Source organism: Apteryx mantelli, chromosome 7, assembly GCF_036417845.1.
Source record: "Apteryx mantelli isolate bAptMan1 chromosome 7, bAptMan1.hap1, whole genome shotgun sequence".
In the NCBI taxonomy this organism is placed as follows: domain Eukaryota; kingdom Metazoa; phylum Chordata; class Aves; order Apterygiformes; family Apterygidae; genus Apteryx; species Apteryx mantelli.
In genome coordinates this window covers 2,543,976-2,565,517 of record NC_089984.1, presented here as the reverse complement: position 1 = coordinate 2,565,517, position 21,542 = coordinate 2,543,976, and the positions used below count along the sequence as shown (strand labels likewise).

General features: G+C 50.7%; 1 pseudogene; it reads left to right on the top strand.

The window, feature by feature from the left end:
• Window positions 1-4,325: 4,325 nt before the first annotated feature.
• Window positions 4,326-21,542, top strand: part of LOC106482055 (uncharacterized) — a 33,143-nt pseudogene continuing 15,926 nt past the window's right edge.

Genomic DNA, 21,542 nt, shown 5'->3' with positions numbered 1-21,542 from the left:
GCAGTGGTTTCCAGCCCGGTGGCACATGAAGCAAATGAAAAGATGCAACACCTAGAGACTACCCAGATGCCTGCCAACAGCCGGACTCAAACACCTCTGTCCCTGACCTGGCCCAGCTGCCAACTCCCAACGCTAGAGTTCCCCAGCAACCCCAGAGAACTGCAGAGGGTCTGCAAATGTGCTATGGGATTGGTCTCGTGGCAATCGAGGTTTAGGCAGGCAAGGATCAGGCCGCACGGCCATACACCCCAGGCATCCCAACACAGCCAGCCCCAGCAGTTCCGAGAACAACAAGATGCGTGCAGCACCGGCAAAGACCCTGGATGCAGACGGATCTGGAAGCAGGACCAACCCACTGCCAAAATCCAGTCTTTGCATAAGAAGGAATTGCTCCTCCGCTGGGCAAGCCTAAAGGAGACTGGGGGGAAAAAAGGGGGGGGGGGGAGGGGAGAGAGACTTTATTTGATAACACACCTGCCTCATCACCATCTTACCCTGCTACTTCCACTCCTCTCAGAGTCACCACCCCATCTCAGCCCCTTAAGGTAGCTGTTTCTGACCCACAGGTTCTCTCACATGCTATCACTGAGTCCCCTCCCGTGTGCAGTACACCAGGCAGCCCAGACACCCTGTCCTTGTTCTCAGATGCACTCCCCAGTTTTGACCTGGCTGTCAGCTGAGGCAGACCAGAGAGGGGTGAGAAGGGCCTCTCTGAACACAGTCACGCAGAGGGACACAGAAGCAGCAAAAACCCCTCACAGAAATGAAGATCAAAAGAAAGGCAGTTTTGGCAGGTGCTTAGAGGAGACTGGGGACCCTCTGTGCTTGTGCCTGGGGCTCCTGCAGGCTCTCTGCACACTCTCAAAGGTTCCTAAATGCGGTGACCTCATCAGGCGGGAGGTTACAAGGTGTCTCTGGGGCTGCTGTGGGGTGTGCAGGGCTGTCCCAGGGTCTCGGCCCTGGACAGCCACCTTTCCCTCTCATTTCACCGGGGCTTTTCCCTAGCGCTGCCAGTGATCATGTTACCAAAGGCCTCAGACAAGAAGGAGTCTCAAAAGGGGGGGGGGGGGGGATGGGGGAACTGTTACCAGGGGCCTCAGACAAGGATGCACCCAAGGACTGTGACTGGTACATCCTGAAGGAGTGCAGATAAACCAGCAGAAAGCAGCATAAGGAACGAGACAGCTTTCTCAAACAAAGAGATGAGCCAAGCCGAGACCATATAGGGAAAAGGAGCTCAGAGTTCATGGAAAGACACTAAGAGGCACCTCTTCAGCAACCACCAGGGACCCGCAGAGACCCCCATAGAAGTCCCCCGGAGACTCAGACCGCATGCGTAATGACTATGTAAATACGATAATTAGTTCCAGGAAATAGAATGAATATGTATAATCATTCCGGGAAATTTAATGCATATGTATGTAAGAGAACAATATAAGCTTTGGCTAATGCACCATACGGCATGCACGTTGGGCGGAGCGATCCCCCGTGCATCCGGCGCCGTAATAAAGAGAATGCCTGCTTCTTAATACTGCATTGGTGTTGAGGAGCTTTACTCCCGATCTCGGTGACAATCATACCGGGACATCTCCGCACCAGCCCGTCCCGGCACTGCCGCTCCTCACAGCCACTGCCGCCCTGGCCCCACTGCCAGTCCCCACAGCTACCGAGAGTCCCCACAGCCCCTCGCACCCCCCGCCCCCCGCCAAGGGGGACGGGCCTAGGGACAGCCCTGCCTGGTCCCCCAAGAGACGGGAAAGCCCGCCGTCCCCGGCACGCTGCGGGCTCTCCCGCGTGCGAGCAGCCCCTGTCCGCCGCGGGACACACACGCACGCTGGGCCGCCGCAGCGGGGCTGAGGGGCACCCGTGCCCGGAACTACAACTCCCGGCGTGCCGCGGGGCACAACATGGCCGCCCGGAAGCCAAAACGAGGCGCCTGCGCCTCCCGGCATGCCCCGCGGCCAACATGGCCGTCCGGCAGCCAGACCGAGCGGACTACATCTCCCGGCATGCCGCGGAGCACAGCGCTCTCTAACGTCCCCCCTGCCGTGATGCCGCTTTGTCCTTCGCGGAGGCCCCGGCCCCGGCCCTGCCCAGGGCTCCCCGTCCGGCAAGAGACCGCCTAAAGAGCTCTGGGGTGCAACCAAAGAAAAAAACCCAAACCATCAGGGCAAGCCAGGGCAAGCAGAGGGCCATGTGGCACACATGGCAACACACGCCAAGGACATGAGGACAACCCCAAACCCAAAAGACAGGCTCCTCAGTGGCACACATCAGGACAACCGGAGGGCGCTGGGGGGCACTAGGAGCACTGGGAGCGAAACCAAGGGTTGTGGGACGCACCTAAAAGCAAACTGGGGCACCCCAGAAGCCAAATGGAGGGCTCTGGGGTGCCCCAAAAGGAAAACGTGAACTCTGGAGCACCACAGAATGTGAATTGAGGGCTCCTGAGGGCAAACAGAGGGCTCTGGAGCTCACTGAAAGAGGGCTTGATACGTCCTGATAGGACCAGAAGGCTGGGGGTCACAGCAAAGGGGGCTGAAAGATGTGCCACAAGGCACATCTGTCTACATGGAGACTCCATCTTCCCGCGCCGCATGCACAAACCCCACCCTACAGGCCTGGGCGCTCTGAGGGCATCCTGAAGTACCTGAGAACAGCCCCAGAGTGCTGAGGGCAAAACCAGGGGTGGCCTGGGGACTTCACGCAGCCCTGGCAAGGCCACAGTTGCCGCCAGGATGATGGGAAAAGTTTTTGATAGCACCTAGTGCCCATGGCAACACAAGGGAAAGCCCCTCCAGCCATGTGAACAGTACTGGAGATGTTGGGGAATCCCCTTGGACCCCAAAGCAGTCACAGAGATCCTGGGACAGGCCCCGGCACCCCTGATATCCTCTGTGTAACCTCCCTTGGATACTGCATGCAGGCACCCTTTTCTCTGTGTAAAGACTGCAGGAACCATGGATATGAGTGCAGAGAATACAGTGGTTGTTTATTAGTTAATGCTTATAAATGACTGCTGGGAACAGGTGTGCCACGGTGCTCAGAGCCAGTACGGTCTCTTTCGCCTTTTACTGGACTGCAGTTTGTCAATACAATGGGGAAGTGTTGACTCCTGCTGCTGCCATTGATGTGGCAAGTCACTGAGTAGCTGTCAACCTCCTGCCAATGTTTTTCCCCTCAGGGATAGGATTCGTCTCTGGTATCTGAGAGGAAAACCCCTGATCGCCCCTGTTTGGAGTTCTGCCCTCGCCCCTAGACTAGAGCCCTGCAAGACACTTTCACAGCTCTCAGGTCATCCGCCAACTCAGCAGCCAGACTCAGTGCAATGTGGCTGCGCAGTAGCACGCTGAGACCTCAGATCAGAGCGCCTAGCTGAACATGGAGTGGCACAGGCAAAGGTTACAGACCCCAGAGAAGGATTCAGCTGTGCCACGTTAGTGTTCTGGGTTTTATCATCTATGGATTTAGACCGTGCCATTTAACAATAAGCTGTTAACCCTGAACCCTAAGTGATAAATTGCAAATGCTGGAAGCCAGTGGTTGCTGGAGGTTTAAAATTTACGGATGTTGTTAGATGTTACACCCTGAGCACTCATCAGTATGTGAGTAAACTGTAAACTCTGAATGATAAGTACTGAGCCCCACAAAAGAAATTATTAAACCATAACCCCTCAGTGATAAGCTCTAAACAATCAATTATAAGTGAAATCCTCAGTTTTAAACAGTAAACACCAAAGCACAGATGATCAGAGAAGCAGTGAAGAGAAACCATAGAATTTTTGCCTGCAGCTTGGAAACTTTCCCCTTCATTTGAAAGGGAAGCAGAACAGGAAGGCAGACACCAGAAATACAGGTGGCTGTCCAGGGACACTGAAGTGTCCAGAGAGACCCCGGGACTCTCTCCCAGCTACCCCGCCTGTACCTTGTCCCTTCCCAGCCACGCGCAGGCCACAGCCCACAGAGGGAGGGTTGGGGGGTCCTGGTACGGGGGGGACCTGGGGAGACAAGAGAGGTCCCTCTGCTTCCTGTGCAGGCTAAGCAGTACTCAAAAGGAAACGTGGTTTCCCCTCCCCACCCAGGCCAGCAGTGACGTATGGATACATCTCCCCACTGCACAAAGTACCCACTGCAAAGGAGTTGCTCAGAAAAGACTGTGAATCTGCCTGGGGTTGGAGGGAAGTCTGAGCCTTCAGCACGGGAAGAACAGGGCATTCCTCCGCTGACTCGAAGTGAGAAAATTTTGATCTCCCTTCAGCCGCACGATTTTCCTCCCCCCCCACCCTCAACTCTGCACTATGCAAACTCCTCTGGAGAAGCCTGCGATGCTCTTCTGTCTACTGGTCTTCACCTTTGCTGCAGCCCCCAAAGGTGAGATTCCCCCCATTTCCTGGGAAGAGGACATGGGCATGAGCAGCCTTAGCCCTTCTGCATGGGTTTTGTGTGCTCCCCTCCCAAGGGTACATCCTCTGCCCGGGACGTGTATCCTTCCAGATTTACTCCTGGACCTCTCTGTTTTCCTACAGGAAGTGTGGAGGTTGGAGGACAGAGATGTGACACTGTCCTACTGTGTCTCTGCACCTCACTACCATGCACTGAAGAGCTGTTCACTAGCCACGGGGCTGGGAGGGATGGGTGACCAAGCTGGCTCTGCCTCAACAGCAGCCAGGCTGAGTTCTGTCATCCCATGGTCTCTCAACCCCCAAATACCCAGAGCACCACTCAGCCCTGCCCTGTCCTGCTGTGGATGGGAATGAGGGGAGCCAGGCTGGCTCTGGGGTCAGCTCTAGCTGAGGAGAAGAAAGGGCAGAGGCAAAGGTGCTGTTTTATCTCCTCTTGGCAGCAACCCCAGGAGGTAAGGCAGGTTCCAAAAGGGATCCCAGGAACACAGGGCCATTTCTGTGTTCAGTTATTTCCATGCCCCACGTGCTGCCCACCCCATGCATTCCTGCTCTGCCCCATCCCGCTTATCCACATACTGGGGTCCACAGCCCATGGGGAGAGAAAGGGTGTGGGGCAGAGCGGGAGCGGGGACAGCTTTGGAGCTTTATCTTCCCACCACAGAGAGGAGAGAATGGAGTTGTGCCTCCCCAGCACTCCCCTTCCCCGCACCAAATGCTGTGCCCCAGCTGAACTGACAGTCTGTCAGTGATAGGGAGCAACCCCGACTGAGGAGCAAAACAGATAAAAGACAGTGGTGGGGGGGCCAGTGGGCTCCCTACATCCATCCTCACGCTGCTGTGACTGTGGCCATGTGTCTTTGCAGAGATGAGCACTAGGTGCAGCTAGTGGAGGCTGGAGGGGGGCTGAGAATGCCCAGGGGCTCAGTGCGTCTCTCCCGCCAGGCCTCTGAATTCGAATACAAAACTTTCCAATTTCAGTTTTACTGGCAGGTTCCTGGTGTGGGAAGAATTGAGTGGATCTCCTATATAAATCGCAGTTCTTCCATATCACAATATGGGGCTGATGTGGATGGGCAAACCATCACTGCAGAGAACAGCTCCCAGAGCACATCTCTGGCCCTGTACACACTGTGTCCCCAGGACTCTTCTGCACAGCCTGCAGGAGCCAGGCAGAGCCCAGGCAAAATCCTCTCAGGGTCTCTGCCCACCCCAGGAACCAACATGTCCGGTGAGCTCCTGCCTCCCCTCCTCTCCCAGCTCGTCCAGTTTCCATCCCAGGGCTCCAATTCCCTCTTGCAAGGGCCAGGCAGGACCACCATGGGAAAGAGGGTTCGAAGAGAGCTGGACACTCCTGCAGGTGCAGGAGGAGGAAAAGGAGGGGTACAGCTTGTGGGGAGGGAGTGGGGCAGGGGAGGCCTCTCTTCTGGGAGTGCTCTGGCCAAGCCAGGGCTGGCAAAGCCTGGAGAGGCCCAGGAGGGCCCCAGCTCTCTCTTGTGTTCCTTTGGGGTTTCGGGGTGTACTTGAACTGAGGTCCCACAAAGAGTGTGGATGAGCACCAGAGATGGGCCCAGTGTGCTCAGCCCAGCCCTTCCTGTGCAGGGGTTGGGACTGGTTTGTCCCCTGGGCTAGTGTTCCTAGTGCTGCTGGTGGGGTACAATGGTGCCAGAGAGGCCAGAGACTCCCTCCATCCACCTCAGGCCTTTCATCTCCAAAGGGGCAATGGCACAAAGGGAGAGGACAGACAGCAAGAGGCATTGCCAGCTAAGGGTCATAGATCCTGCCCTGCAAAGTGGGCAGAGCCCAGCCCAGCTGGGCTCTGCTCCTCTCTGCCTCCCTTGAAGTTCCTCTCCTTGCTGCCCCAAACAAGGAGGAAATGCTCCCTTAGAGTATGGGGCCTTGGCTCCTGGCCTTGTCATTTGCAGTGCTGCTGGGAGGTAAGAGCTGTGAGGGGAGGGGACAGAGAGCTTGACTGAGTAGGCTTTGGCTGCCCCTGCACACCTGTCCTGCTACTGCCCAACTCTAAATGCCACCACATAAGATGAATCCTTGCATGGAAAGCGTCTTCCCTTTTAGGGTGGGGTAGGTGGGGGGTGCAATGCAGAAGAGGGAGGTTTCCTGAGATTTTTTTCTGAGAGCGGACTAAACTGGGGACATTTCCAGACAAAGCCAAGAACTGCCCCAAGGAGCTGTGCTGAGTCCCACTCTAAGCAGCCTTGGGATATTCCAGGAATGCCCATGTCCCAGTGAGGCAGAGAAGAGTCCAATGCCCCTTTTTCCTCTGAGGCTCATGTGCAACTGGCAAACCACTTGCCTATGTGTCCGTGACCAGTCTGCTCCCTTTGCTCTCTGTGCACACGGGTATGGGTCCAGGGGCAGCTGTTGGGGGCAACAGGAGGACTGATAGGAGCTGCGGACTCCATATGCCTCTCCTGCCAAGCTTCTGGATTCAGCTTTAAAAATAGAATATGAGTTGCTCAGACTCTAGTGAGTCTCCTGCCTCAGCAGCCTTTTGGGTGGTGCAAAGAAATATGGGGCTGTGGAGCCTCAGCAGGCCAATACTTCCAGTGGCAACCCTGGAAGCTAAAGGTCTCTGGCCCTGTGCGGCCCAGCCAGTCCTGGAGCAGTCCTGGTGCAGGACTGAATGCTGCACCCATGAGCTTTCCCATATCCGCTCAAAACTCACGTGTCTTTCCAGGTGCCCTTTCTGACATAAAGATGGTGGCATCTGGTCCCAAGGAGAGGAAGGTCTCTGGATTACTCCCACTCACCTGCACTGTAACAGGAGCACCTCTGGATAGCCCTCTCTATGACTGGAATTGTGTCCGTCAGGCTCCGAGAGGAGAGCTACAATTTCTAGGCTGGGTCTATCCTTTTGGGAATAACACAGGCTATGCCCCGACCTTCCAAGGCCGACTCACTATCTCTGCAGACAAAGCCAAGAACAAGGTCTCCCTGCAGCTGCGTGCCCTGACAGCCACAGATACAGCCACCTATTTCTGTGCCAGACAGCACACCATGACACCAATGGAGGGAGGGACTGCACAAATAGTGGGAGGGCTGCTATGGTGACAGGGCCCTTTCTCAGCGTGACAGTCACCTGTACTCGCTCTGGGAAATAGCAGTGAGCTTTGGGATTAAAAGATGTTGGAGCTCCCAATCTATCCATGGGCTGCTGAATTTGCAGTAAAGTTTGACAATTTTAATAGCAGTTAGAAATAAAATGGTAGGCATGAATAATCATGGACAGCTCAATCCCCAGATCCCTCACAGAGCACAGACTCTTCACCTCCATTCACAGCTTTCCCCACAATCTGTCCTCACTGCCTCTCCCCGCAGCTAACCTGGTGCTCCTTCAATCTCAGGAGGTTGGGGGAGACAGGGACCCTTCATCCCCCCACCTCAGGCCACCTCTCTGGGCCTGGAGGCTGTGGAGCTGGTGTAGGAGCCACAAGAGGGCATATGGCTCCTTCTCTGTGTAGCCCCAACTGCCCAAACTGCCCCAACCTGCCTGTCCATCCTCCCCCTCTAAAAGGGGTTGCATCTTTGATGGGGAGGTGGAAAATCATCATGGCTCAGGGCACAGCAGGGGTGGATAGTTGCTCTGTCATATGCTGGATCTGCAGGCTGGGCATGAGCAGTGTCAGTGTGCAGCAGCATGGGGAGAGCCACCCACAAGACCGTTGCAACACTGTCCAGTCCTCCTGGGTGGACCCTCTCCCAGTCTGCTGCAGCTGGCTTCTGTCTGTTCTGAGACACCAGCACTCCTAGCCATACAGAGAGATTTCTTAGCTGTGATGTTGGCACTGTCTCCGGGTAAGTCCTGGATGGTGTTTGTTCCTGCACTGATGCCTGCAGGGAGGGGAATGCAAGAGTGTGAGAGTTATTACAGAATCACAGAATGGTTGAGGTTGGAAGGGACCTCTGGAGATCATCTAGTCCAACCCCCCTGCTCAAGCAGGGTCACCTAGAGCACGTTGCACAGGATCGCGTCCAGGCAGGTTTTGAATATCTCCAGAGAAGGAGACTCCACAACCTCTCTGGGCAACCTGTTCCAGAGCTCTGTCAGCCTCACAGTGAAGAAGTTCTCCTCATATTCAGATGGAACTTCCTGTGATTCAGTTTGTGCCCGTTGCCTCGCGTCCTGTCGCTGGGCACCGCCGAGAAGAGTCTAGCTCCATCCTCTTGACACGCTCCCTTAAGATACTTGTACACATTAATAAGAGCCCCTCTCAGCCTTCTCTTCTCCAGGCTGAACAGGCCCAGCTCTCTCAGCCTTTCCTCATAGGAGAGATGCTCCAGTCCCCTAATCACCTTCGTAGCCCTTCGCTGGACTTGCTCCAGTAGTGCCATGTCTCGCTTGTACTGGGGAGCCCAGAACTGGACACAGTACTCCAGATGCGGCCTCACCAGGCCTGAGTAGAGGGGGAGGATCACCTCCCTCGACCTGCTGGCAACACTCTTTCTAAAGCACCCCAGGATACCATTGGCCTTCTTGGCCACAAGGGCACATTGCTGGCTCCTGCTTAACTTGTTGTCCACCAGCACTCCCAGGTCCTTCTCGGCAGAGCTGCTTTCCAGCAGGTGAGCCCCCAACCTGTACTGCTGCATGGGGTTATTCCTCCCTAGGTGCAGGACCCTGCACTTGCCTTTGTTGAACTTCATGAGGTTCCTCTCCGCCCACCTCTCCAGCCTGTCCAGGTCTCTCTGAACGGCATCACAGCCCTCTGGGGTATCAGCCACTCCTCCCAGTTTGGTATCGTCAGCAAACTTGCTGAGGGTGCACTCTGTCCCTTCATCCAGGTCACTGATGAAGAAGTTGAACAATGCTGGACCCCTGGGGGACACCGCTAGCTACAGGCCTCCAACTAGACTCTGCGCCACTGATCACAACCCTCTGAGCTCTGCCATTCAGCCAGTTCTCAATGCACCTCACTGCCCGCTCATCTAACCCACACTTCCTGAGCTTGCCTATGAGGATGTTATGGGAGAGAGTGTCGAAAGCCTTGCTGAAGTCAAGGGAGACATCACCCACTGCTCTCTCCTCATCTACCCAGCCAGTCATTCCATCATAGAAGGCTATCCGATTGGTTAAGCATGATTTCCCCTTGGTGAAGCCATGCTGACTACTCCCGATGACCTTCTTTTCCTCCACGTGCTTGGAGATGGCCTCCAGGATGAGCTGCTCCATCACCTTCCCAGGGATGGAGGTGAGGCTGACTGGCCTGTAGTTCCCTGGGTCCTCCTTCTTGCCCTTTTTGAAGACTGGGGTGACATTGGCTCTCTTCCAGTCTTCAGGCACCTCTCCTGTTCTCCATGACCTTTCAAAGATGATGGAGAGGGGCCTAGCAATAACATCCGCCAGCTCCCTCAGCACTCGTGGGTGCATCCCATCAGGGCCCATGGATTTGTGGGTGTCAGGTTTGCTTAAATCATCTCTAGCCCGATCCTCCTCGACCAAGGGAAAGTCTTCCTCTCTCCAGACGTTCTCTCTTGCCTCCAGGGTCTGGGATTCCTGAGGGCTGGCCTGAGCAGTAAAGACTGAAGCAAAGGCGGCATTCAGTAACTCTGCCTTCTCTGCATCCTTCGTCACCAGGGCACCCACCCCATTCAGCAACGGGCCCGCATTTTCCCTTGTCTTCCTTTTGCTACTGATGTATTTGAAGAAGCCCTTCTTGTTGTCCTTGACATCTTTCGCCAGATTTAACTCCAAATGGGCCTTAACCAGAAGAAGGAAGTATACAGAAAGTGGAAAGGGGGACAGGCAGACACGTTGTCAGAGTATGCAGGGATGCGACGAGGAAGGCTGAGTTTTGCCAGGAGCTCCTTGCTCATCCATGCAAGTCATCTGCCTCCTTTGCTTGACTTCCTACTCATAGGGATGCTCCGATCTTGAGCTTGGAGGAAGTGATGCTTGAATATTAACCAGCTCTCTTGAACCCCCTTCCTTCTAGGGCCCTAACCCATGGGATTCCTCCGAGTAGGTCCCTGAAGAGGCCAAAGTTTGCTCTCCTGAAGTCAAGGGTTGCGATCCTACTTGTTGCCCTGCCTCCCCCTCGCAGGATCCTGAACTCCACCATCTCATGGTCACTGCAGCCAAGGCTGCCGCCAGCCTTCACATCTTCCACCAGTCCTTCTTTGTTTGTTAGTACAAGGTCCAGCAGCACACCTCTCCTTGTTGGCTCCTCCACCACCTGTGTCAAGAACTTATCCTCAGTGCTCTGCAGGAACCTCCAGGACTGTTTGTGCCTAGCTGTCTTGTCTTTCCAGCAGATATCAGGGTGGTTGAAGTCCCCCATGAGAACCAGGGCCTGGGATCGTGAGGCTACTTCCAGCTGTCTGTAGAAGGCTTCATTGACTTCCTCTTCCTGATCAGGTGGCCTGTAGTAAACACCCACAACAGTGTCACCCATGCTAGCCTGCCCTTTAATCCTTACCCGTAAGCTCACCATCCCCTTAACATACATGCAACAGGCCCCTTTTATCTGCTTTTCTGTCTGTTTTCCCACATGTGTACCTCCCCAATTCATCTTGATCCCTCCCTTTTTCTCTTCCCTTAACACCCTGTGATGTCTTGTACATTGCCTCGATTGTCTTAGAACATCCCATAATAAGTTCTATTAAATCTCCAAACCCTCTTCCCAGGGTCCCATAACAGATAACCTAACAGTGGCCATTCAGAGAGGTTTATTAGCTGTGTTGTTGGCACTGACTCAAGCCGCTGTTTGCACCTGCTTTGGTGCTTGGCTGGGAGGGGAATGCAAAAGTGTGCGAGTGACTTCTGGCATTTGGGAATACGTGTGTGGTGTGAATATTTGCAGACCTTTCCTTTTCACAGTGAGCCTGGAGCTGGGGGAGGTGTGTGACAGTGTCTTTGGTTTCCGCACCCACCTGAACTCCTGCCTGTGGGAAGGGGTTGGACCCTTTACCCCCAACCCTCTTGTCTGCCCATGTCTTTCCAGGTAGCCTTTCCCAGGTGGAGATGATGGCATCTGCTCCCATAGAGAAGGCCATCAAATCTCTCAGTCAATCGTACCAGTTCTTGTTTGTTCATTTACAGTGATATCCATATTTGGCATATCAGACTCCCAAGGCACACTCAGAACTCGAGGGTGGATTTGTCCAAGTAATAATTTTAAAAACTTTGCCTGTTACGAAGGTGACACAAGAACACGATCTGCCTGCAGACACGTGGTCTGACATCTACAGACGCTGTCACTTACTTCTTTGCCACTTTGACATAGGGAGGATTGTAGCAAATTGGTAATGTTATACATTGTACTGGTCTGTTTGGGTTGGAAAAGTTGAGCAAAAAGGGGCATTTTAATAAGAAGCTGTATTCTTGTTTGGGCAGGATGGCTGGAAGGGATTGAGCTACTGATATGTGTTGGATTTATGGGCCTCTGAAAGAGAAGAATACAGCAAGATGTTGAAGAAAAAATTGCACAGCAACAAACAAGCTGCTTGAGTGCCTCACCTAGCAGTGTGGGCAGGCCCAGCTGTGCTCTGAAAACATGGTTGTGACAGAACCCAGCAGCTTTCCATGATCTAGTATGAATCCATACATTTATATCCTGCATTGCACTGAGACACTGCTCATTTCACATCCTTCCCAAATGAAACTGCTGTCCCTGTAGACAAATATAGAACCCAGTTTTGTTTGTCCCTGAGATCTGCTGATGTCACCTCTTAAACCATGCTTCAGACAAATTCATTGCAATTTCAGTAAGTCCTGAGGTGGGAAAAAAAAGAGATTGCAAGACTGAGTTCCGTCTTTTCATCTCTTTCTTGAAGCAATCACAAATCAGAGGCTGGGAAGCTCTTGCAGTAAAAGACGGAAGAGAGAGACAGTTTGAAGGGGCAGGATTCATGACAGATCAGAGCTGTTCTTGGACGCTCAGAGGCCACATAGTGAAATGCACATTGCATAAATCTCATATCCATCATGATCCAACTTCTCCTTATTGCTCTGCCTCTCCTCCCATACAAGTTAGTATCTGAGGATTCTTGCCTCTTTGTAAGTTGTGTTCATGTGTTTCTCTTACTTTCCAGAGTGTAAATGTGTTTTTCTGAGAGCTGTGTGTTCACGAAGAAACAGAAATTACTAGCTATTTACTTTCTGTGTTTGTCCTGGGTGTCTGTAAGTGCTTGAGTGTTAGAAACATTTGTTCTCTGAAAAGTCTGGGAGCTTTTCTGGTATGATCACAAACTTCTGTTTTCTTGATTCTCCCCTCCTCCTGATTCCCAGATGCCTATTCCCAATCAAGCTTGTAGCTTTTTTGTCCATGGACAAAACAGGGGAAGGTTTCAGAGTCTCCCTCCCGAAGAGTGCTGTTGTTACTCCCCAAGTCCGACTCTCCCTCTGTAGATTGGAAACCAGAGGCATAACTGATCGAGATGGTTATGATGTTTACTGATTAAGCAACACACCCCTAAGAAACTAATCATACCTCAGTAGGCTAATAAACACACCACTATTATTAGTAGTAGTATTCACAGTTATATCAGTGCAAGTAATATTGAGTTACAATTCTATTGCTTAATGTTAGTATTAGTAGTGATACAGAATTGCATTAGTATAAAGAAATCTTATAAATCACACACATAAGAACTATAAAGTTGCAATTCTATTGTCTTTCCTCTTCCACTTAGTATTAAAGTGCGTGTCTATCTCTCTTACTCCACCCTGCCACACTAAGTCTTTTGGACATAGACCTGCTGGAGAGTCCAGCAGGTTGTCCGAGGGGGTTTCCTCCAGTGTGCTGGGGGGCTTGGGTCTGCAGTTCAGTTTTACCATTGCCTGTAGGCATTCACACTCCTACTCTTGCAAGGTCCCCCCCCCTTCTTTGTTCTTGAACCAATGTTATTCCTTATTCCCTACCTTTTCTTCACCCGAACCTTCCTTTTTGCCACCCTTGCACCTCCTTTCCTCTGCCCAGACTCTTCCCAAATAAACAGCCTGCTCCTAATTAATTATTTCTCTTTAGTCCCAATTCTGTTACATTTGTACCCAAATTTGGTATTTCCAACACTGATACCTAGGCAATTTTGTCCCAATATGGCATTACCGATACAGTTGCCTAGATTGAGGCAGCCTTGTGTCCCAGGACTGCCTTTTGACCCTATGGTTCATGCTGGTTGCATTTCATTTATGTTATTCACTTTTTGGATAGAATTATCTTACTTTAGTCTTGACTCTCCTACCTAGTTCTAATAAGCATAAGCAGTTTCTCCTCTTGAGTGCAGACAGCTTGCATACCAGAACAACAATAAAACCCACGTTGTGCCCACACCGTATCTTTGTCCTTGAATCGTTTTCATCACTCTCCTGGTTCCCATCAAAGGTCTTAACTAGTTTTGAGGCCTAGAGTCCCAGCACAACCTCTTTCTCGTAGCCGTCTACAGAGAGTCCATCTCAGCTGGTGGTTTTGGGGGGCACTGGTACAAGCAGAATCCATGAAAAAATCTGGGGTGGGACTTTTCAGGTGTGTGAAAGGACTACAATCATCTTTCCAAAACTGGATTGGAATCTCCAGAGGCATCTCCAAGAAGCAGGTCTCACTGGAGATGTGCCCCCTCACACCTGTAATCACCTCCACCTACTTCTATGCCAGCAACACCAAGACAGAGGTGCAGAGAAGGTTAACACCAGAAAGGGGGAAGGTTTCCACATAACTTTCTGCCCATTCTGGCAGAAAGCCCAGGCCTGCATTTGTTTTGCTGTCAGAGTTGCAGACATTAGGGAGAGGAAGAAGGAAATATATGCAGTAGATGTACCCTGGTGCCAGGACAGGAATACCTACCCAAAACAAGCATTTTGGCTAAGGGCATAGGGGACCAGTGGTCCCTTCTCTGCTTCCCTTTTTTGTCCCAGTTTTGGAGAGCAGAAATAACAGCATCAGTCCTGAAAAGAGAGCAGAGGTTTTGGGGGCAGCTTTGGGATCTGGAAATGTTTTGGGATGACTCCTATGTTTCTACATCTCTCCCTGCAGCAGAAGGATTGAGTCTAGAGTCACTGAATCACAAAGAAGTCCAGATGGGGAGGGACTCCTGGAGACTGTCTGGTCCAACCTTCTGCTGAAAGCAGGGCCTTAGATTAGGTTATCCAGGGCCCTGTCAAACAGAGTCTTGAATATTTCCAGCAAGGAAATATTCCACTTCTCTGGGCAATGAATTCCAATGTTCATTTATTCTCATGGTAAAGATTTTTTCTTTTTTGATATCCAAATGGAATTTGCCCTGAAGCAACTTGTGCCAGGTGCTTCTTCACCTGTCACTATGCACCCCTGTGAAGAGAGTAGCTCCATCTTCTCTATAACTACCTTTTAGGTAGTGATTAAGTCCCCTCCAGCCTTGTCTTTCCTACACTGAACAAAGTCAATTCCTTCAACGTCAAGTTCTCTAACACTCTAAGCATCTTGGTGGCAATTCACTGGACTTTCTCCAGTTTTTCAGTGTCTCTCTTGAATGGGGGGAGCAAAACCAGACACAGTATTGCAGGCATGACTGAACAAGTGCCAGGTAAAGTAGAATAATCACGTCCTGTTATCTGCTGGCTATGTTGTCACTGATGCAGCCCAGGACACAATTTGCTCTCATTGCTGCAAAGGCACACTGGTGACTCATGTTCAGCTCGCTGTCCATCAAGACCCCCGGGTCCTTTACGGCAGAGCTACTCCCCAGCCAATCAGACCCCAGCCTGTATTACTGCTCAGGATTATCCTGTCCCAGGCACGGGTCTTCTTTCCCTACCTCACATGCTCACCTTTTGTTACCAGGTGTCCTTTTCCAGCCTCAGCCAGTGGCCTTTTTGAGTGGAGGAAGGCCTGCAAATCTTCTCCCCTTGTCTGTATTGCTAATATGGAGCCTATCTCCAGCAGCAGCCATGAATCGCACCAGGGCTCTCAGGCTTCAGAGGAGCAAACAGGAGAGGCAGAAGATCTACTGGTATAATGGGGATACAATTTACTCCTCGGAAACCTTGGAGAATGTGCAGGCACCTCTCTTGGCCTGCTGAGCAGACATCACTTGAATAATCAGACTGATGTCAGAGGCCCACAGTCTGATCTTTGATATGTTTCTACATAGTTGTTAGGGATGTAACTTATGTTAGATAAAGCACAATTAGGCAGGTGTTATGAAAAACCACGTAGCTGACAGAAGTAACAGAACTAAACTTACACAAGAATGTTTGCCTGGTGACTTGCTGCACCGATCAATGAGTAACAGCTCAGAGTGATACACTGACCTGTAAAGGTCAAACAATCTGGAAGAGGCTCTCCACCTTATAAAACTCATCCAGCTCAGTCTGAAGGTGGGGCAGAAAGACTCTACCTTCGGGGACGCCTGACCATGGAGGTCTTCCAGGGACACCCGGGACCAAGCTTTCATAGTCAGAATCACCATGCTAAACATCCTGCTCCTCCAGACCACTGACAACCATCACTCCTGTATGCAAGGAAAGAGGAAGCAGAGGCAATGGCTTTTCTGTAACTTTGTAGTATTCTTTGCATTATTAATCATTCTTTCACAGAGGCAATAAATATTCAAACTTCTTCACAAGGATCCAATTACTGTGTAGTAGTTAATGTGTGCATTTAACCTGTACTAGCCTAAACTACAACAGCACCCGCCTCTCTATTTGCAGAAAAGCAACCAATCACATACCATAATTGTCCTATAAGGGCTTCTTTTTCACACATTCTGCACCACCTTTAATCCACTTGCAAATGCATCTGCAAGTTCCAGTATTAAAACTTACAGCAAACATGGGAAATTAAGATCTGCTCATATTTACAGTGAAAACGTCATTTCTACAGGCTGCCATGAGATCAGTAAACTATGAGTTTGTGTTAGGTTATGTGACAAAAAGTGTGTCTCCTCACACACAAAGGAGCACAGAGGAACAATGGCAGGTGGAGGAATCTGAATATTACTCTGACACAGGTTCTCCCAGGCCTATCACAGGAGAGGGATCCACCCATAAAGGGCTCTTCTCCACAAACACAAAGGACCACAGAGGCACAATGGCAGGTGAGGGAGCTCCAGTAACCCAGTCAAAGAAGGGAGCCTCAGCCCCCCCCACCCAAGGGCTGTCACAGGACAGCCATCTGCCCCATGGACTGGGGGGTACTCATCACGCTAGGTCCACAGGAGCAGCTCTTCAGAATGCCTTCAGGACTCATGGAGGTTACTGCCTGGGGGTATGGGACACATTACAGGATGCAGGGGAAGAGCAACTTGGGATTGCACAAGATTTATTATGGGAAATTTAGGGGAGGAACCAAAAGTTGGGAAAGGGAGGAATGAGGGTGACTGGGGAAGAAGAAACCTGGGGAAACAGAGGGGAAAAGGAATAAAAGGGGCCGGTTGCATGTAAACAGATTGCTCATCAGTACACTTGTCTGGCCATGCCCTGCACCTGATCAGCACAGTCTGTCCTGTCCTCCCATTAAACTCCACTTCTAACTATTTTCCTGAGTGAGGCACTCCCTATTCCGTGTGCATGTGTGTGTATGGAGGTCTAACTGCCAGCAACCGGAGTGGGACCATGGGTCACAGGGACCTATGTGTCTGTGGTGCGAGCTCCTGGAGAGACCAGAGTGAGTGAAATCAAGTGCTAGCAAATGGAGTGGGACCACAAGTCACAGGAGTCCATGTGTCTGGGGTGCCAGCAACTGGAGCGAGCGAGGGTACACATGTCAGTGTGCGATTGCTAGCAAATATCAAGCCAGACTAACCAGCAAGTAGGTTAGGTGATTTGGGAACCAGGTATGTGTGCGTGTCTCTGGGAGTGAGGCCTCTGGGAGCTGGCTATCAGAGGGACCAGTAGGTCCAGGCCAACTGCCAGAGAGACCATGGGGTCTGGGGATTGACTGAGAGACCTGTCTGCATATGTGTGTGTGTATGTCCATGTGGGAGGCAACTGGACATAGCAATGATTCAGGGCCATCTACTGGATGGACTGTGTGTCTAAGGCCAGCTACCAGGAGCCCACAGTGTTTGTACTCGCAGCTGGAGTTGGGCTGTGGGCCTGAGGGGCTCATATGTCCACATGCCAGCAACTAGGGAGACTGGGGATCCAAGGGCCAGCTACTGGATGGACTATGTGTTTAAGACCAGCTACTGGAGGGATATACACTCTCTATATGTATATACTTCCCACTAACAGACCTTTATCTTGATCAGCCAGAGAGGGGGACCGGAGGAGGCTGTTGGTGCTGTTTGTGTTTGTGTGCTAAGCGTTTCTGTCTGTGTTGTTCTGTGTGACCAGCTGTGTGTATATGTTTACTGCATACATGAGTTTATCTGTGTATCTGCTGGGAATACATGCTCAGCCTCACTACCGGTTGGATGTGGGGGCATGGAGCTGTGGCAACTGTGTGCTGTCATAAAAGATGATCAAAGAAGGACAAAAAGGTGCCTTTCACCAGAATTAGATCTGTTCATATTTTGAATCAGCACCTTCCCTGCAGGACTAGAAAAGTTAGCTTTGAACATTTTTCTGAGCTTTTGGGGCATGTTCTGGCCATACTTTGGATGGGATCTGAATGAAAATCTGTCAGTATTTTCCCCTTGCTCCATCTCTGATATGCAAGAATGTGCATGGGGATTTTTTTATAGGCTGGAATTTGAGGGGAGGATGAGCATTTTTTTCCCTTCACTTTCAGAATTCAGTGGGAGCAGGAGTTTACGAGCATGTATGTTTGTAACACCAATATTCTACATGTCCCAACTAAAAGAGTCCAGGAAGGGAGTAAGACAGATAAAACGATTCCTTGGTACCTTATCAGCTATTCACTTTAGGCTCTCTCATTTCCAGATATCCTTTCTCATGTGCAGAGAAAGGTCTCTGGGATAGAAAAGATCTCGAAGTCAGCCACCCACATCTCTGGCACACCCATCACTGACAGCAGCTGAGCTTGGCGTTGGCTGCAACACACCCCTGGGAAAGACCTGGAACCTACCTTTGCTATATGCTTTCATGAGAGTCCAACACAGCGCTCTCCGTGGAACTGCTCTCTCCAACAGCTGCAGACACAGCTACGTATTTCTGTAGCAACAGGAAGTTAGAAAACAGCACAGTGACTGCTGGGAAGAGCAGGGCAAAAAAGTGTGAGGGGGATTGAAATGTTATCAGAGTTTTTGACAGCTGAGTGCAAAACCAGTTCCTTCCCAGGCTTCTCAGGCAAGTTTGCCTTTCCTTGAAATGGGTGCAGGGATACTTCATGTTCTTCAGGGAGTCCCACAAGGTGCATAGGCAGCCACGGTAAGTCAGCCTCCACTTCCTTTCTCCACATACACCATTTCAGAAGGTCCATCATATCAGAAGCTGAACTAGAGAACAGTTTTTGCTTCTCAAAGTGACTAAAAGTCTCTTGTCTATGTTGTTAGCTCTGGCTCCATGCGACTCTATGCACGTCTGTGTATTCTGGGGGGTCAGCATGCCTTTCTGTGTTTGGAAGCATTCTGCATGTAGATTTTGGGGTGAGTGCCTCTGCATACACCACTAAATTTCAGAATATATCCCTGCTTGTGTGCATGTTCACAAACCCCTGAGATTCCTTCCCAATCACACAGGTACTCAGGAGGAAACCTGAGCCCTAAGCATTTTACTTTGGGGTCAGGTTAGTTTGCTACATAAATGTGAAAGAAGTGAAAAGTAAGAGTGAAGACTGCCTGGGGACGAAGAATTATGCCAGGAGTCAGGTTTTTTTTTTTCCTGGAAAGAGGCAGATGACCCTTTCCTGTGAGGGCTGGTGGTAGTCAAGCAACCATGAACAAACAAGCCATCTACTATGTCTCCTCCAAGTCCACCCTTATCTTCCTAGAGGGAAAGTCCTCTCCCCTTCCTTCCTTCCCCTCCCCTCCCCTCCCCTCTTCTTTCATCCCCTCCCCTCTTCTTTCATCCCCTCCTTTCCCTCTTTCACCCTGAGAAAAACAACTCAAGGAGAGGTCTCCAGTACCGATCAGTGGAAGGCACATAATCTAACCATTATCCCTAGCAGCTTACTAGCAATTCTTATGTGCCTCCTGCCATTTTTTAGGAGTGCAGCAGGATATATACAGAAAAAGCACAGACAGAAGGACTCAGAGTAAAAGAGGAAAGAGGAAACAGGCTTGTGGTTTATGGGAGGACTCTGAACACCAGAGTGTTCCTGAAGCCAGCTGAAGACCTGGTGTAGGAGAAGGGAAACTGATGGAGTCTCAGACATGCAGTGACAGATGTTGTGAGCTCTCGCTGCTCTGGGAGGAATCCAGAATGAAGGGAAGGGACAGGAGGGAAACCCATGGGAACATCACTCTTTCTCTCATTGGGAAAGTAATGGTCACTTCAAGAACCTGGAGGCTGGTATTACATCAACTGCCTTAAATACTTTCCTGGGGAGGGGTGAGGCAAGAAAGAGAAGGATTCCTTAAAGGGAACAGCAGATGAAAGTGCACACTGGCACTGTGCTTGGTAACCATGGTAATATTAATAATCAGATCAAGTAACACAGTACAGAATCACATACAGTTGTGAACAAGATGAAATATTGCTTTTTTCTCCAGTAAGTCAGGACCAGGTTTGGGGATTCACAAAGTGCCCTGCAGTTTTATGTCAGCTTACCTGAAGTTATCAGATAAATTTGTAAAGATCGAATGAAAAGCCAGCTAGTCAACCTTAGCAAGCGATATTCCCCAGACACTCAAGCAAAATAAAAAAGAAATTACAAATAAGATAATATACAGTGCAGCTAGCCAGGTGGTTAAATAATAAGGCATACTCGATTAGAGAAAGTAAAACAAAGAACAGAAACAAACAAACAAACAAGACAAACATGAAAAGGGCTTAATTAGAACAGAAAAGTAGAGGAAAAACCTGGTAAGACTGGCAGTAACCTATACAAAATAGGAAATATCAAAAATCAAGTACTGTAACCAAAACAACTAGGGCAGCCTTGACTGCAATGACCATGAGATGGTGGAGTTCAGAATCCTGAGAGGAGGGAGCAAGGCAAATAACAAGATCACAACGCCGGATTGCAGGAGAAGCATCTGCTTGAAAGAATCCCACGTGCCACATGCAAAACAGTCTCTACACACGAAATTTCACTTCTTCTAATTTATTGCCAGTTAACATAATTTTAATTACTGATTCAGGTATTGAGACATGAGGACATAGACAATTAAGCAAACACTTAGGGAAACACCTTTCTTCCCTCTTCCCCAGGCTCAACTTCAGTCTTGTCTCAGCTCTCCTAGTTTTCGCCGCACATAACACTCAGTCCCTCCCAATTTCTTTAGTGAGGCAAAGGCTGGGGTTGTGTGCATAATGGTTTCTTTCTGCTGCTCCTTGTTTCTCACTCTTCCTCCATTGCTCTTTGCATTTTACTGCTCGTCTGCTCTGGCGTGGGTCCCCCCCGGGCCGTAGTCTCTTTGGGGCTGCCCCTGCTCTGCCATGGGTTCCTCCACAAGCTGCAGTCCCCTCAGAGATGTCCCTGCTCCAGCGCAGGTTCCTCCATGGGCTACAGTCCTTCAGGGGGTGTGCCTGCTTTGGCATGACATATCCAAAGGCTGCAGTCCCCTCAGAGGCATACCTCCTCTAGCATGGAGTGCCTCCTTCCAACAGTGCATCTCCAGTCTTCTCCCTAACAATGTCCCCTTCCACGTGTCTTCTTTTTGTGTCTCCTCCTGTGTCTCCTCTCACTTCTATTCCTGTGTCTCGTGCCCCTAGCAGCTACTGCCCTTTCTTAAATATATGTGAGCAAAGGTGCCATATGCCCCTTTGGCTGGTTGAAATTCTGGAAGCGGTATGTTGTTTTCATCTGTTTCAGAGATGGCTGGAACTGGCTGTGTCTGGCACAGGGCAGTTCGTGACCTCCCACACAGGGCATCCCTGAAGTCCCCTGCTACCAAAACCTTGAAGTTTATGCCCACTACACCATGGGAGATGGTTCTGGAGAGGAGAGAGTTCCAGGAGAGCTGGTGGATTTTCAAGGATCACCTTCTCCAAGCTCAAAAAGAGTTCATCCCCACATACAGGAAGCCAAACAAAGGTGTCAGGAGGCCTGCATGGATGGACATGGAGCTCCTGACTAAACTGAGAGATAAAAAGGAAGTGTACAAGTGAAAGCAGGGTCAGGTGACCCGAGAAGAGTA